Source organism: Ipomoea triloba, chromosome 5 (assembly GCF_003576645.1).
Source record: "Ipomoea triloba cultivar NCNSP0323 chromosome 5, ASM357664v1".
NCBI classification, from domain to species: Eukaryota; Viridiplantae; Streptophyta; class Magnoliopsida; order Solanales; family Convolvulaceae; genus Ipomoea; species Ipomoea triloba.
Window position 1 is genome coordinate 6,176,918 of NC_044920.1, and position 17,059 is coordinate 6,193,976.

Here is a 17,059-nt window from a genome sequence, read left to right on the forward strand (position 1 = left end):
TGGAGAGAATGTCCTGCAACGAATATTTCTGTTTTCTAGATGGTTTTTCAGGTTACTTTCAGATTTTAGTCCACTCGGATGATTAGGAGATGACTACGTTCACATGTCAATATGGCACTTATGCTTTCAAGCGTATGCCATTTGGCTTGTGTAACGCACCAGCTACATTCCAGAGATGCATGATGTCCATTTTTTCGGAGTTTGTGGAGGAGATTATGGAGGTGTTCATGGATGATTTTTCTATCTATGGGAAGTCATTCAGTGAATGTCTCTCTAATCTCGAGAGGGTGCTATGCAGATGTGAGGAAGTGAATCTTGTGCTCAACTGGGAGAAGTGTCACTTTATGGCTTCAGAGGGCATTGTTCTGGGCCACAGGGTGTCTGCAAGGGGAATTGAGGTAGACCCGGCAAAAAATTGAGGTAATTGCTAAGTTACCACCCCCTAATTCTGTGAAGGGGGTGAGGAGTTTTTTAGGTCATGCTGGGTTCTACAGAAGGTTCATTAAAGATTTCTCTGGGATTGCTAAGACCCTTACTCATTTGCTTGCTAAAGATGTCCCCTTTGATTTTGATGATTCTTGTCTTGTGGCTTTTGAAAGATTGAAAAATGCTCTTTGCCATGCTCCCATAATTCAGGCCCCTGATTGGTCTTTACCCTTTGAATTGATGTGTGATGCTAGTGATTTTGCAGTGGGGGCTGTGTTGTGCCAGAAGAAAGACAAAACTTACCCTGTAATTCATTATGCTAGTCATACGCTTGATGATGCACAGGTGAACTATGCAACAACTGAGAAGGAACTTTTGGCAATAGTGTTTGCAGTTGATAAATTCAGGCCTTATTTGATGGGGAGCAAGGTAATTGTTCACACTGACCATGCAGCTTTGAGATATCTGTTCCAGAAAAAAGATGCTAAGCCACGATTGATTAGATGGATTCTCCTGCTACAAGAGTTTGATTTGGAGATAAGAGACAAGAAGGGCACAGAGAATGTTGTTGTTGACCATTTGTCCAGGCTTGAAGGCCGAAAGAAAGATGAATTGCCCATTGATGACACTTTCAGAGGTGAGACATTGTTAGCTGTGAGTACCTCCGTACCATGGTTTGCAGACATAGTCAATTTCCTGGTGGGTGGTTACATTCCTAAAGATTTTGATTACAATAAGAAAAAAAGATTTGTTCATGATGTGAGGGCTAAAGTGCCATCCCGCACCATGAACCATAAGCCATTTGTCATGCCGCACCCTGGACTTTCATAACTGCTGTTTCGATTCACAAACCATAAAATTTTGTTGGTCTAGACTTTTTTATAGGTTTCCCGGTTTTGCTGCTGACATGGCGCCAGTATTATCTGATGTGGAGCTTTTATTTATTTATTTTATTTTTTATTATCAATTCCTCCTAAATTGAAATTTTTGAAAAATTTTGGGTTGTTTTTTAATTAATCAAAAATTCAATCCCTAATTCTTCTACTACATCACACCTCTGCTGAAACATACGTTACGGACTGCTCTGGATACCCTCCCCACCTCGCCGTCGACCACCACCTCTACACTATCCCTATCATCCACTGGTCTCTCTTCCACCGTTGGCCTCCAATTCCTCACCCTTCGACATCTTCTTGAACTTAGCCCTAATTTCATCCATTAGCGGCCTCTCCCCTGTTCTAAAACAAGTTTAGCATTTTCTAGGAAATTTCCAGATTCCGTCTCAGCAATCATTGATTTCTCTACAATATTTTGTGTATTCTCCGTCGTTTTCCCTCTCAGATTAACAACTTGCACCTTAGGATTCATTTCCAAAATGTACGAAATTTCTGCGTATTCTCCGTGAATTTCCAAGGCGCAAGTGAACGCTTTGTCCGGCGGCATTGTTCCGCCCTGGCGGTGGCAGAGTCTACAGCTTGGGCAATTTTCCAGATAGTCGGTTCTGCTATAGGCGGTTCGGCGTCCAACGACAAAGATTTTGGTTGGCGGCGACAATTTCTGGTAGCGAACTCCGGAGCAAATTTTCTGGGCAGCGAGCTCTGGTTCCTTTCTTAATTTGCTTTGTTGTTGAAAAATCTGTATTTGCTTGGCGAAATGTGACCCATCACTTTTCTTTCAATTTAAACTTCAGTTGCAATTCCTAATGCTTTGTTATGAATTTATGATTCTAATTACAGTGTTTAGTTCTGTCGATTGTCATGAGCTACTAATTGTTTTATAATCTGATTTTGAACATTTACATCTTCGACGGAATCTCTTTTGATATTTTTTCTGCAACTGGAATCTCCATAGGCGAATTCTGCACCTTCTGATTAATTTTAAAGATTTTATATAATTTCCGTAATCCGGCGACACTCCGGTTGCCAGAACGCCGCCTGCCGCCGACCACCACGACGGCAGCGCCTTAGCACCACCTGACTCAGCCGCCCTGAATGTATGATTTTGAGCATTTTGAGCGATTTGAGCGAGTTAGAGTTTGGATTCAGTCTAGGGAATAAATTTAGATTTTGAGTTTTTTTTTTGAAAGGATGTAGATTTTGAGTTTATTTTGAGGGAATTTGAATTAAAGTGATGAAATGGCTGCCACGTTTGCAAACCAAAACACGTCAATAAGATATCAGCTCAACATCAGTAAGTTATCACCAGTAACTTGAAGGCAACCTGTAAAAAAGTCTAGACGAACAAAATTTTATGGTTTGTGCCTCGAATAGTCACTTATGAAAGTCCAGGGTGCGGCATGACAAATGGCTTATGGTTCATGGTGCGGGATGACACTTTAGCCTGATGTGAGAGATTATTTTTGGGATGAGCCATTGCTTTTCAAGAGGGGTCCAGATGGTATTGTGAGGAGGTGTATTCCTGAGGAGGAGTTTGACAGTGTTCTTTATCATTGTCATGCTTCACCTTACGGGGGACACATGAGTGCTGATCATACTACTTTGAAAGTTTTGCAGTCAGGATTGTTTTGGCCTACTTTGTTTGCTACTGCTAAAGACTTCGTGAGTAGGTGTGATAGATGCCAGCGGACTGGCACTGTTAGTAGGAGACATGAGATGCCCCAGAGAGGAATTTTAGAGGTTGAGATATTTGATGTCTGGGGAATGGACTTCATGGGTCCGTTTCCTCCTTCTTTTGGTAATGAGTATATTTTGGTGGCAGTGGATTATGTGTCTAAGTGGGTGGAAGCAATAGCAACTCCGAGGAATGATGCAAAGACTGTGGTCAAGTTTGTGAAGAAGAATATTTTCTCCCGGTTTGGTGTGCCTAGGTCCTTTATCACAGATAATGCGGCTCATTTTTGCAATAAGTTGTTGGAGAAGCTTTTGGTTAAGTATGGGATTTACCACAGATTGTCCACACCATATCATTCACAAACCTGTGGACAAGTTGAGATGGCAAACAGAGAAATCAAGTCAATTCTGGAAAAAGTGGTGAGTCCTAACCGGAAGGATTGGTCACTGAAGTTAGATGATGCTTTATGGGCTCTCCGGACTGCATTCAAGACTCCTATTGGTGTGTCTCCCTTCAAGCTTGTGTTTGGGAAATCATGCCATTTACCAGTTGAGTACGAACATAAGGCTTATTGGGCAGTTTCAAAGTTGAATTTGGATGAGAATTTGTCTAGAGAGAAGAGATTGTAGTCATTGAATGAGTTGGAGGAATTCCGGATGGATGCCTATGAGAATGCCAAGATTTACAAGGAGAGAACAAAGTACTTTTATGATAAGAGAATCCTAAGGAGGAGTTTTGAACCGGGTGATCAAGTATTGCTATACAATTCCCGATTGAAACTGTTCCCTGGGAAACTCAAGTCTAGATGGTCAGGACCGTTTACAGTGGTTGAGCAATCTCCATCGGGAGTGGTAACTATTGTTGACACCACTGGTGATCCCTTCGTGGTTAATGGCCAAAGGTTAAAGTATTTCAATGTTCCTGAACCAAAAGAGGAGATGGTTAAAGTAGTTTGGGATCTCTTTATTCCCATCTACACTTGATGATCACATGGCTGAGTCGAGCTGACGACAGTAAACTCAACGCTTCATGGGAGGCACCCCATGTTATCCTTTACTTTCTGCATTTTACTTTCTGCATTTTTTATCATTTTTAGTTCGGAGTAGAGTTAGGAAGTTTTCTTGTTTAAAGTGGTGTTTCTTGGGTTATTTTGGTGAGAAGTGTGTATTGTTTTGCTTTTGGAAGAGTGGGGAATAGTTAGATTTGAAGAGGTTAGGTGTTGAAACAGGTCAAAAGTGCTTTAGTACTAACTTGCAGGTGAAACCGAGCTTGGGCGCGTAAAAGGACAAAACTGCGCAAGGCGGAGCCTGGATCACGGCCACTGTCACGGCCGTGACCCAGACCGTGATGCCGAGGTGTCGTCTTTTCACCAAACAGAGAAAGACAGGGCTCTGGGTCACGGGCCACCTCCTGGCCGTGACCCAGGCCGTGAGGAGCGTCCAGCAATTCCAGTGCGTACAGGGCAAATGAGAGCTCTGGGTCACGGGCCACCTCCCAGGCCGTGATAGCGTCGGCAAAATTCCAGTACGTACAGGCTAAAATAGGGCTCTGGGTCACGGGCCGCATCCCGGCCGTGAGGGCGCTACACAATTTCCAGTGCTGAATGAGCTTTTGAGGGCTCTGGGTCACGGGCCGCATCCCGGCCGTGACCCAGGCCGTGATGCGAGTTCGAAAGAAAATCAAAAAAATAAAGAATAAGGCCCAGGGTCACGACCCCGATCCCGGTCGTGACCCCGGCCGTGATGCAGACTGGGTTACAAAACCCAGTCCGCGTTTTCCCTTCCCTTTTCCCCCAATTTGAAACCCTAACCCCCCTCTCCCAATTTCTCTCCACCCCCAAGTTCCCTACACCAAATTTGCCTCTTGTGCTTGTGTTTGTTTGCTCTTCCCTACTCCTTAGCATCATCTTCCTCATCTAAACATGGTTTGAACTTCAATTTCTCCACTTGTATTGCTATTTTCGAATTTCTTTAGTGGTACTCATAGGTTGCTAGAATCTCTACTTTAATGGATGCATGTTGTTAGTTTGAGCATATTTAGGGTTAATATTGTTGATTTCATGATATGGAAGCATGCTTAGTACTTTAATGGTGTTCACATTGAGGTTTTGGGTGAAATTTTGAATACCCATTTACTTTTGAGATGAATGTTGATTGTGGATGAAATTCTTGATAGTTTTAGGATTGTAGAGTAGTTGTTTCCAGTTTGGCGATGATTCTTGAGCAATTTGCGATGTTTGAGCCGAACTCTAGGTTAGGTTAAAAAAAAAAAAAAAAACTAGTTTCTTTTAGATAGTCATATACTCCACAATCCTGAACCCCTTCGTGCTTTCAAATTGCCTAACCCTCACCCTATGGATATCTTTGGTGTGAGTTGTTTGCAGATGCCTCCACGTAATAGGAAGAAATCAGTTGCACAGAGGCAACCCGCAGCTCCACCAGTGCCTGACACTCCACTGCAACCCGCAGTTGTATTATTTTTCTTGTTTAGCCCTATCATTTGACCCTTAGCCCTAAGCCATATATTTTCCATTCACCCTTAGAGAGAATGTAGCATTTGTTCTTTAACATAGAGGAGATTTACCTTTTTGAGCTTATTTTTGATAGAGTTATTCCTGTTATCTTTGTTCTAGTGTGGGGGTGTTGTGAAGGAATTTATTGGTTGGTTGAATGAAATAAAAGGAAATGTTTGTTGGTTGAAAAGAAAGAAAAGAAAAAAAAGGTGAGAATTTGTTGTTAAAGAAAAGTTTGAAAAAGAATTTGAAGGTGAAGAAAAAGTTTGTGAAAAGAAGAAAAAGAAGGATGAATAAAAGTGCAAGCCCAATTGCTAGAATATTTGTCTTCACCCCCACGAGTTTAGAATACTCTTGTGTTTCCAAGTATATTTTGCTCTCTTGATTCATATTTTCCATGTCTCCTCTAGGTTTAGTTGTGAATAGGTGTGAAATTCTCTCTCTTTTGTGAATTTTTCCATACCCCTTCTTTGTTTAGCCACTCACCCTTAGCCCCATTACAAGCCAAATAAAGTCCTATTTGATCTTAGCATGCAGTTTTAGAGTGATCTATGTGAGTATGAAGGGCATGTCTATGGGAGTTCATCTTAAGTCAAGTCTTGCATAATCTCAACTGAGTACATGTGCATACAGGGTTTTAATCCACCTTAATTCGGGTGCCCGGTTATTGGCCTGAGAGGGGAACTCGCTTGTGATTCTGAGATGATTCTTGAAGCATGTTAGATTGTACAAGTTGGTTAGTGGAATGTTTGATTGAGCAGGAAGGAAGTGTGATCAGTGACTATGCCTGGAGGGTGGTCTATCCTAGGTTTGCTTGAGGACAAGCAAAAGTTCTAGTGTGGGGGAGTTGATACACATGATTTTATACCTTTATTTGCCCCACGAATCAAGAGTTTTTGTTGCTTAATTTCTTTACCTTGATACATTTAAGGCTCGTTTGTGTGTTATATTTGATCATGTCTAGTTTATTCACAAATGAGGAACAAAGGAAGAATTTTCAGTCATCTTGGACTAGTTTTCGAGACATAAGGAATCCACCCCGGGCTGGAAAGGAGCAACAGAGCACAAAAGGAGTCAGAAGAAGACCATGGGGCCGCATCATGGCCTGCCTCACGGCCGTGATGACGGCCGTCATCTCTACCATAGACAGGCAGCCGGCCACACCGCATCACGGCCACGATCCCGGCCGTGATGGCGGCCGTGACCCGGCTGCTGTCCAGTATTTAAGCCGCGTTTCTGATATTTTTGAGGGATCCCGAACCCTAGTTTAGCTTAGTGCAGTTTTTCCTTTCTTTAGAGTTTTCCATAGCATAGAATACAGTAGATTTACATCATTGAACTCAGTTTGAAGCTTAGAATCATCGTTCGGATCAGATTTACTTTGAAGAATTGTTAGTAAAGTTTACCTTTTTATTCTTTAATATTGCAGCTGTGTCTTCTATCTTTAATTCTTGCTTTGCTGTGTTTACTCCCATCATGAGTAATTCGTTTATGGGTTTGGATTAGGGGTCCATTGTTAATCTTGATGTTCGATTTATGATTAATTGCATAAAGGGATTGAATCTTTTACCTAGGGTTTATGTTGATTTGGGGATTTCTTCGCACTAGTTATTGGTTTGTGGCCACAATTAATTGCTAGTCTAGGAGAGGGATTCATTACAACGACAGTAGGATGGAGACCTCGAGTCTTACCAATTTCAACCTAATTTTCCTGCTATGAAAGTAGAGGTAATTTTGGGGCTTACAATGCTTAGGTGCTTAAGGTTATGATTGATGCATCACGACAGTGGGGCAATCTTAGCCTAATTCTCTTATTGATTACGAAAGTAGCTGAGTAGAATTCTTTTGTGCATTGCCCATATATCCCTTGGTTAATTATTCTTTCCCTAATCCTGAGTTTGTTAGAACATCAAGGTTACAATCCCCCTAATCTGGCCCATACTTTTATCATACAGTTTACACCTTAATCAATTGCTTCCTTTTACACCATTCAGTCTTTGTTGCTTGGATTATATTAATTCATATACTCTAGTGCTTGGTAATTTACACAATTACGTGCCATAGCCCCAATCCTCAGCGGAACGACATTACACCCTTTTTACACTCATCATTTGTGCTCATCAAAACACCACCTTTCGCTCAAAAATTCACCCAATCCATACCATATGAGAGACCATCTTGTGAGTATCTTCCTCCGGTCAATGACGAAATCCAAGTCTTGAAGGATAAATTAGAAATGTTCATCCAAATGGCCAAAGAGGATACTATCAACTTAAGAAATGAAATTAGGAGCGAAATGAAGAAGAATCTCGTCACTCTTCGCCAGGAAGGACTTCCACTGGACGAAATTGAGACTAAATTGCTATCGATGTCGGAAGAGTTCATGAAGAAAATGCTACCACAAGCTAATAACCCATTCATAGATGACCACCCTGAAGGATCATCATTATCATCATCTTCATTCCGGCCACGAGGACTAGGATCACTAGCACACTTGGATATTATGAATCTTTGCAATATGCATGTCATCGTACATTTTGCGCTCTCGAGGAGTTCAATGGCCAATATTCAAATCCATAGTCTTCTCATATCTGACAGCTCGACCTTGTACTTTTTTCAGCATAAACTCGGTTTATTTCTTCTGGTCGAGTCGCTTTAAACACAGATCTTGTGCCCATCCAATCTAATGCCCATTCTTCTTCTTCGGCCATTTCACTGATAGTTTCACCAATAAGTTGGAGGCTGGACATGCGCCACTCTTGCCAATTGTACATTCTAGCAAGTTCTCGGCAGAGAACTTCTTCATGTGATGGCATGTCTGTAAAGGCGTCGCCATGAGCATCCATGTTCTCAATTAACTCTTCGTGAGCTAATTGCTGAGCTAATGAAGCATCCACATTGATTTGAAGTGATACAGCATCAGTTGAAACAGATGGAGCCTCGAGTGCCTCTAATGCTTTGGGTCCATTTAATTCTTCGGGGGCATGAACTGGAGCGTCCTCGGTAAAGGACTCCTGGATTATACAATATTAGAATTGCTTTCAATTGGACGTAGGCTCAGACTTGAGCCTAACAAAAAGCCTACATACAGGCCCAAACTTTACATTTCCATAGAAGGACTGGGCCTAATTTTCAAAAGTTCGACTCGACTCGGCCTATTTACACCTCTAGATATGACCAAAAAAAAAAAAAACGACAGGCTTCTCCGTCAAGCTTCTTTGTCCACGGCAGCTTGGTAGCCACGTACAACTGTCATGAAAGTTATTTGTCTATGTTTTTTATTTAAAATTATTTAATTAACATAATTATTTTAATATTTATAAAAACTATTATTTTTAAAAAAATTAATCTATGTGACATCTTGTATGGAAAGTAACTTAGAAATAACATTTTACCATAGATCAAATAGGTTAATTGCACAATTTTAAAAAATTAAGGATCTAATTAGAATTTTTTTTTTTAGTTCGAGGATCTAATTACAAGTATATAACTAGTATTTTCACTTGTGCATTGCACGGAATGCATTTGCTATAATATTTTAAGAATATTTGGATCGATATACAATTATATAAATTATAAAAACGAATATTATATTGTGCAATTGATGAAATGGATTGGATCGATTATGTTTTCTGATGTTAATCTTGCTTGAATTTGAGCAAATAATTGCCCAATTACCCGTGCGATGCAAGGGTAAAATTTTTTATTATAAATTTAGATAATAAAATTAAAGATGAAATTATAAACAATTCTAATATTTGAAAGTATACATTTATAAATACATACATACATACATACACTCACACAGAGATAAATATATAAATATATATATATATATATATATATATATATATATATATATATATATATATATATATTCTATATTGAAGGTATAATACTGTAATTGCACAATATTAGTTATTTACCTAATAATTAATATGATAACTAATTAGAAATTAATTACAGATATATTAATATAATTAATGAATATTGGTTATGGTAATTAAGCTAATAATTATCATAATAATAGTACAATTACAATTAAACATGTGTCGTTTGATTATTACAATTATATATATATATATATATATATATAAAAGTTGTCACATTTATTGAGCTATTATTTACCGTAATAATTATTAGATTTTATATAGTAATAGCTTGGGAGGTACTTTGGGCAAGAAGTTACAAAAGTATTATTTTGTTTTTATTAGTATTATAGATAAGGATGCATGCATGTTTCATATACAATTGTATTACGGTTATGAAAGTATTTATAGAAAAATTTCAATCAACATTATTATTTGGAGATTCTGTAAAATAATAAGTAGAATTATATTAGGGATAGGAAAGTATATGTACTTCAATTTCAATATTATTATTTGTAGTGGTTGTGTTAGAGTGGTTGTTAGGTGTTACTAGAAAATCATGCGGGCTTTGCCTATGAAGGTTCAAACCTTGGCGGCATAAATTTATAATATCACATATCAAACGTTTATTTCTCATAATAATGACTTTTGTTTTTTCTATCGAATGACATATCGAACTCGTTACTATTAGTATGAAAGTTTTACTTTTAATACTTCATAATACTCAAGCACATAACTGTTCTGACGTTGGTTATACGCATGATGCTACAAGTATTACCAATATTAATTACTAACTGAATTAATGTCATAATCTTAGATGAAATACCAGGCCCATATGCTGATGCTGAATACCACGACATTAAAGGTTGGTGCATATGTTCAAATCATGTGGTCGTGCCAGAGTGGTTATTGGGCATGCCTAGAAATCATGTGGGCTTTGCCTGTGAAGGCTCGGACCTTGCCGGGATGAATATATAATATAACATATCAAACGTTTATTTCTAATAATAATGGCTTTTGTTTTTTCAATGGAATGACAAATAGTTTTAAACAATTATAAATATGTAAATATAATTATGCAGTACATACCTTTTTTTTTTTTGGTGTGTAGTGATAGCTTACAAACTACACATGAAATGTAAATTTATTTGACTGAAAGAATAATGTTAACGAGAGAATCAAACTCATTACTATTGGTATGTAAGTTTTACTATTAATACTCCATAATACTCAAACCCATAAGTGTGTTGACGTTGGTTACATGATGCTACAAGTATTCTCAATATTAAGTGCTAACTGAATTAACGTCATGATCTTAGAAGAAATACCAAACTAATATGCTGATGCTGAATACCAAGAAATTAAAGGTTAGTGCATAAGTTCAAATCATGTGGTTGTGTTAGAGTGGTTATTAGGTGTTACTAGGAATTCATGCGGGCTTTGTTTGTGAAGGTTCAAACCCTGGCGGGATATATTTATAGTATCACATATCAAACGTTATTATTTCTCATAATAATGGCTTTTGTTTTTTTCTATAGAATGAAATATCGAACTCGTTACTATTAGTATTTAAGTTTTACTTTTAATACATCATAATACTCAAGCATATAAGTGTTCTGACGTTGGTTACACGCATAATGGTACAAGTATTACCAATATTAATTGCTAACTGAATTAACTTTTTGATCTTAGATGAAATACCAGACCCATATGCTGATGCTGAATACCACGACATTAAAGATTGGTGCATATGTTCAAATCATGTGGTCGTGCCAGAGTAGTTATCGGGCATGACTAGAAATCATGTGGGCATTGCCCGCATAGGTTTGAATTCTGCTGACCATGTTTATAAGTTTGAAGTCTAAAGCAAAACAATTGGATATATATGTTGCGAGGATAAATTCAATATATCACATATCAAACATTTATTTCTCATAATATAGAGACAAATTGTTTTAAACAATTATAAATATGTAAATATATGTTGCGATAATAAATTCAATATATCACATATCAAACATTTATTCTCATAATAATACAATGACATTGTTTTGAAGAATTATAAATAAGTAAATATATGTTGCGATAATAAATTCAATATATCACATATCAAACATTTATTCTCATAATAAAGACTTTTGTTTTTTCAATACAATGACATTGTTTTAAACAATTATAAATATGTATATATAATTATGCAATACATACCTTTTTTTTTTTTTGTGTGTGCAGTGATAGCTTACAAACTACACATGAAATGTAAATTGATTTGACTGAGAAAACAATGTTAACAAGAGAATCGAACTCGTTACTATTGATTTTCATTTGGTGACCTAGGGCGACGCACAGTCTTGTCACTAGTGGTCCTATGAAAATAGACCTTGTCGATTCCTGCTGCTGAGCGAGAAGCCAATTCCTGCAAATCATGCTCATGTTTACTGAGCTCCTAGTGTCCATGCTCCACAGCATAAACAAGTCTGCTTTGGAGACACGATCATATGTATAGATCTCCCGTCACTCCTGTGACCTGTAGGCTTACAATGAATTCGTGGACTAATGGAGCGAACGTGTCTTGCCTCCAACTTAATAGGTTGTTCCAATAAGGTTCGTGGATTAGCCTCTCAAGCCCATATTTGCATTCGTATGCTTCCAGAATAGTTAGATCGACATACTTCCATTGTGTAATTGGCAGTTGAAGGAGTTGCCTATACCAGTCTCGCATCGAAGGTGTCATCAACAGTATTTGGTTTCCGGTGGGTACTTCTACATATCGAATTCCTTCATTTACTCAACAGCTTTCCCACATTGGGGCATTTCCCTTGTGAATTCTTTGAGCTTCTCTTTGTGCAAAAGAGTTTTGGGATGACATTTTCCTATAAGATAAACAAACAAAATACCAAATGAGGAAAACATTTCCCAAGCTTAATACAAACTTCATAAATATGGCACACATTATAATATGACATATTGTTTTAAACAATTTTAAATATGTAAATATAATTATGCAGAACGTAACTTTTTTTTTTTTTTTTGTGTGTGCAGTGATAGCTTACAAACTACACATGAAATGTAAATTGATTTGACTGAGAAAACAATGTTAACAAGAGAATCGAACTCGTTACTATTGATTTTCATTTGGTGACCTAGGGCGACGCACAGTCTTGTCACTAGTGGTCCTATGAAAATAGACCTTGTCGATTCCTGCTGCTGAGCGAGAAGCCAATTCCTGCAAATCATGCTCATGTTTACTGAGCTCCTAGTGTCCATGCTCCACAGCATAAACAAGTCTGCTTTGGAGACACGATCATATGTATAGATCTCCCGTCACTCCTGTGACCTGTAGGCTTACAATGAATTCGTGGACTAATGGAGCGAACGTGTCTTGCCTCCAACTTAATAGGTTGTTCCAATAAGGTTCGTGGATTAGCCTCTCAAGCCCATATTTGCATTCGTATGCTTCCAGAATAGTTAGATCGACATACTTCCATTGTGTAATTGGCAGTTGAAGGAGTTGCCTATACCAGTCTCGCATCGAAGGTGTCATCAACAGTATTTGGTTTCCGGTGGGTACTTCTACATATCGAATTCCTTCATTTACTCAACAGCTTTCCCACATTGGGGCATTTCCCTTGTGAATTCTTTGAGCTTCTCTTTGTGCAAAAGAGTTTTGGGATGACATTTTCCTATAAGATAAACAAACAAAATACCAAATGAGGAAAACATTTCCCAAGCTTAATACAAACTTCATAAATATGGCACACATTATAATATGACATATTGTTTTAAACAATTTTAAATATGTAAATATAATTATGCAGAACGTAACTTTTTTTTTTTTTTTTGTGTGTGCAGTGATAGCTTACAAAATACACATGAAATGTAAATTGATTTGACTGAAAGAATAATGTTATGAAAAGAATCGAACTCGTTACTATTGGTATGAAAGTTTTAATATTAATACTCCACAATACTCAAGCCCATAAGTGTTCTGACGTTGGTTACAAGCATGATGCTACAAGTATTCCTAATACTAATTGCTAACTGAAATAACGTCATGATCTTAGATGAAATACCAGACCCATATGTTGATGCTGAATGCCACGACATTAAAGGTTGGTGCATATGTTCAAATCATGTGGTCGTGCCAGAGTGGTTATCGGCATGACTAGAAATCATGTGGACTTTGCCCGCGTAGGTTTGAATCCTGCCGACCACGTTTATAAGTTTGGAGTCTAAAGCAAAACAATTGGATATATATGTTGCGAGGATAAATTTAAAATATCGCATATCACACATTTATTTCTCATAATAAAGACTATTGGTTTTTCAATACAATGACATATAGTTCTAAACAATTTTAAATATATAAATACAATTATGCAGTGCGTACCTTTTTTTTTTTTTTTTTTTTTTTTTTTTTTTTTTTTTTTTNTTTTTTTTTTTTTTTTGTGTATGCAGTGATAGCATACAAACTACACATGAAATGTAAATTGATTTGACTGAAAGAATAATGTTATGACGAGAATCGAACTCGTTACAATTGGTATGAAAGTTTTACTATTAATTGTAACACCCCGGACCTACCTTCCCGTACATCCGAGGCATTACGGCCACACCTAGAGAGAGAGTTCTATCATTCCGCGATAAACCTCACTCTAGGTGCACAGGCTAAAGGAACTATCCTCATCACAACAATCACTCAACAGATATTAAACATTTTCATACATATTAACTGGTGAAGCTTCATTAAGCAAAGTATATAGTCTTGCAAAAATACATACATAAGATTGCCCCTCGGGCCAAAATACCAACAAGGTTCAACCTAGACGCAACTGGTCATGCCTGGCCGTCACTAAGGCTACAAAAAAATATATGTACACCAAAAAATTTTCCCAAAGACTCCTAAAGATCCGACGTCTATTCAAGCATGCGGTATACGGGGCCGGTGAACTCTCCCCAGACCAGGTGCCACTCCCCCTCATACCAGGTAATATGGTCCAAAAACCGAGAAGTGGTTATGACCATCGACCACTCCTCCCAAACATCCCGAGGGCTAGGGTCCCAAGGGTAGGGGTAGTGCACAATGAACTCCAGGGGATCGCTACCATCTAACGGCTCTATGGGTAAAAGCCGTAAGCAGCCTGGACCTCGTCCATAACCGGGCAAGAGACAAAAGGGGCCGACGGAGCCATAGGAGTATCTAGGTTCGTGGGAGCCTCGGGAGCATAACCAGGTGCGTAGGGGTGGTTCGTGGGAGCCTCGGGAGCATAACCAGGTGCGTAGGGGTCTTCTCCCTCCGCCTCGGGAGCATAACCAGGTGCGTAGGGGTCTTCTCCCTCCATCATCTGTATGTAATCGTCATAATCCGGGTCTTCTCCCTCCATCATCTGTATGTAATCGTCATAATCCATGCCCTGACACACATACTCCGGTGAACTTTCGTCATAATCCATGCCCTGACACACATACTCCGGTGAACTTTCGGAGTTCACCGGGCTCTGACACACATACTCCGGTGAACTTTCGGAGTTCACCGGGCTGCAGGAACTGACACTAGACTGCATCTGATAAGAACACAGTGAAGTGTAGTTAGCAAGACGGCTAAGTAAGGATATCCATGGGTTATTCAAAACTAAATGACGGCTAAGTAAGGATATCCATGGGTTATTCAAAACTAAATAAAGGCTAAGTAAGGATATCCATGGGTTATTCAAAACTAAATAAAGGTTTGTAAAGGATATCCATGGGTTATTCAAAACTAAATAAAGGTTTGTAAAAATTGTTACATAGAAACTCAAAACTAAATAAAGGTTTGTAAAAATTGTTACATAGAAACCCTATACCTTACTCATCGGCAAAGATTCTACCTGCAACAGTTATACATAACAACTCGCATACATTATGAGCAAAATTCAATAATGTCTCATAACATTTCCCTTCTTGACAAGGTCATTTGATATTCATTGACATACTCAACAATATATTGCTAAACAAGTAAGCATACTAGCAAGTAGTATAAAATATAAATCACACATCTTGCTTGCAATCACTTTAGTAGAAACCTTTCTCTCATAATGAAATTCTCACCACTTTTCACTCTTCAAAGAGAGAGATCACCCACAACCTTTGGGTACTTAAATACTTGTCACATCTTTCTTCCCGTAGCTACGGAGTAACTACATTCACACTTTAAAATTCCACTTAGTCCTAGATAGAAAGTGTGAGGCCTTTGGAGTCTTTCTCCACTTTTGACCACTTGGATCGTTGAACTCGGGTTCAGTGGTCATCGCCCGATCTAATACTGATCCCCTGGACTTATAGGAGCGTTGGAATGATTCCTAGCTAGCCTCACTAGGTTCATAAGAACGACACCTACCCGAACATAAAGTGACTATACTTAAGTGTGCACACCCCCGTAGGAGTACCTTTTCCTTCCGGGTGATATAGTACTCGGCGAATAGACTTCGCCCACAGTATGATTGATCATACACATAATTACCATGCGGAATAGGCACTTTAAGCTCATCTTTATTACGTGGTTAACAAGATCCTTCACCACTTTTACTAGAACTAAGGTTTAAAAACATTTTTCTACTCTTTCTCTTTTCTTGCATTAAAAATATTTTGGACATAATTGGGTCAATCCCAATACTCGGAAATTAATTCTCCTTTTAACCCAATTCAAAAATTATCCTTTTCTTTCTCAAGACATTTGGATGATCCACTAACATCCTTTCACAAAAGTAATTCAAGTGTAACTACTCTACACTTTCAACTCCACATTTATCACATAAGTCTCAATGCATATAACATATACATTTCCCAATTTCAACATATGCATAACACATAACATATATTTATTCTTTACAAATACATACTACCACTTCCTCATACTATTTATAAGTTCACCCATGTGTAACACAATCTTCATAGCACATATACCTAACTACATAGTATTACTCTTCTTACTAACAACATATATAATTATGGTTTATACATACCATATACTATACCCAAAAGGTGACATTTTATTAATACATACATACCCATATAGGTACATATATATATGATTTTCATGTACATATACATAATACACCTATATAAATTATACATATATATATACTATACTACACGTATATAATATATATATATGCCTAATTCAAGTACATGCCTAATTCACATATAATATCTATATATTTATATATACTATACCACACGTACGTACACATAATAGGTACATACTACACAATAATATCTATATATATACTATACTACATTTACCCATAAATGTGTACATAATATTTATAATTATATATATACTTTGCACTACACGTACTTACATACTACATGTATTTACATAATACTTATAATTATATATATATACTACACGTATGTACATATTACATAAATCAAGGTACATAATAGTTATAATATATATATATACATCACACGTACATGCATTCTATATATATATATATATGAACACAATGCATATTAATATATATATATATCTTGTACCATACGTACATATACTCAAATGTGTACACAATTTATATATATATACATTCATCATGTACCCAAAAATTCCACCTAGAGCCCATTATATTTCAACCAACTATCAATTATCTAGTTTCAAACAACCTCAACCAATTAAAGGGATTCCTTACCTCAACCGGGTTTC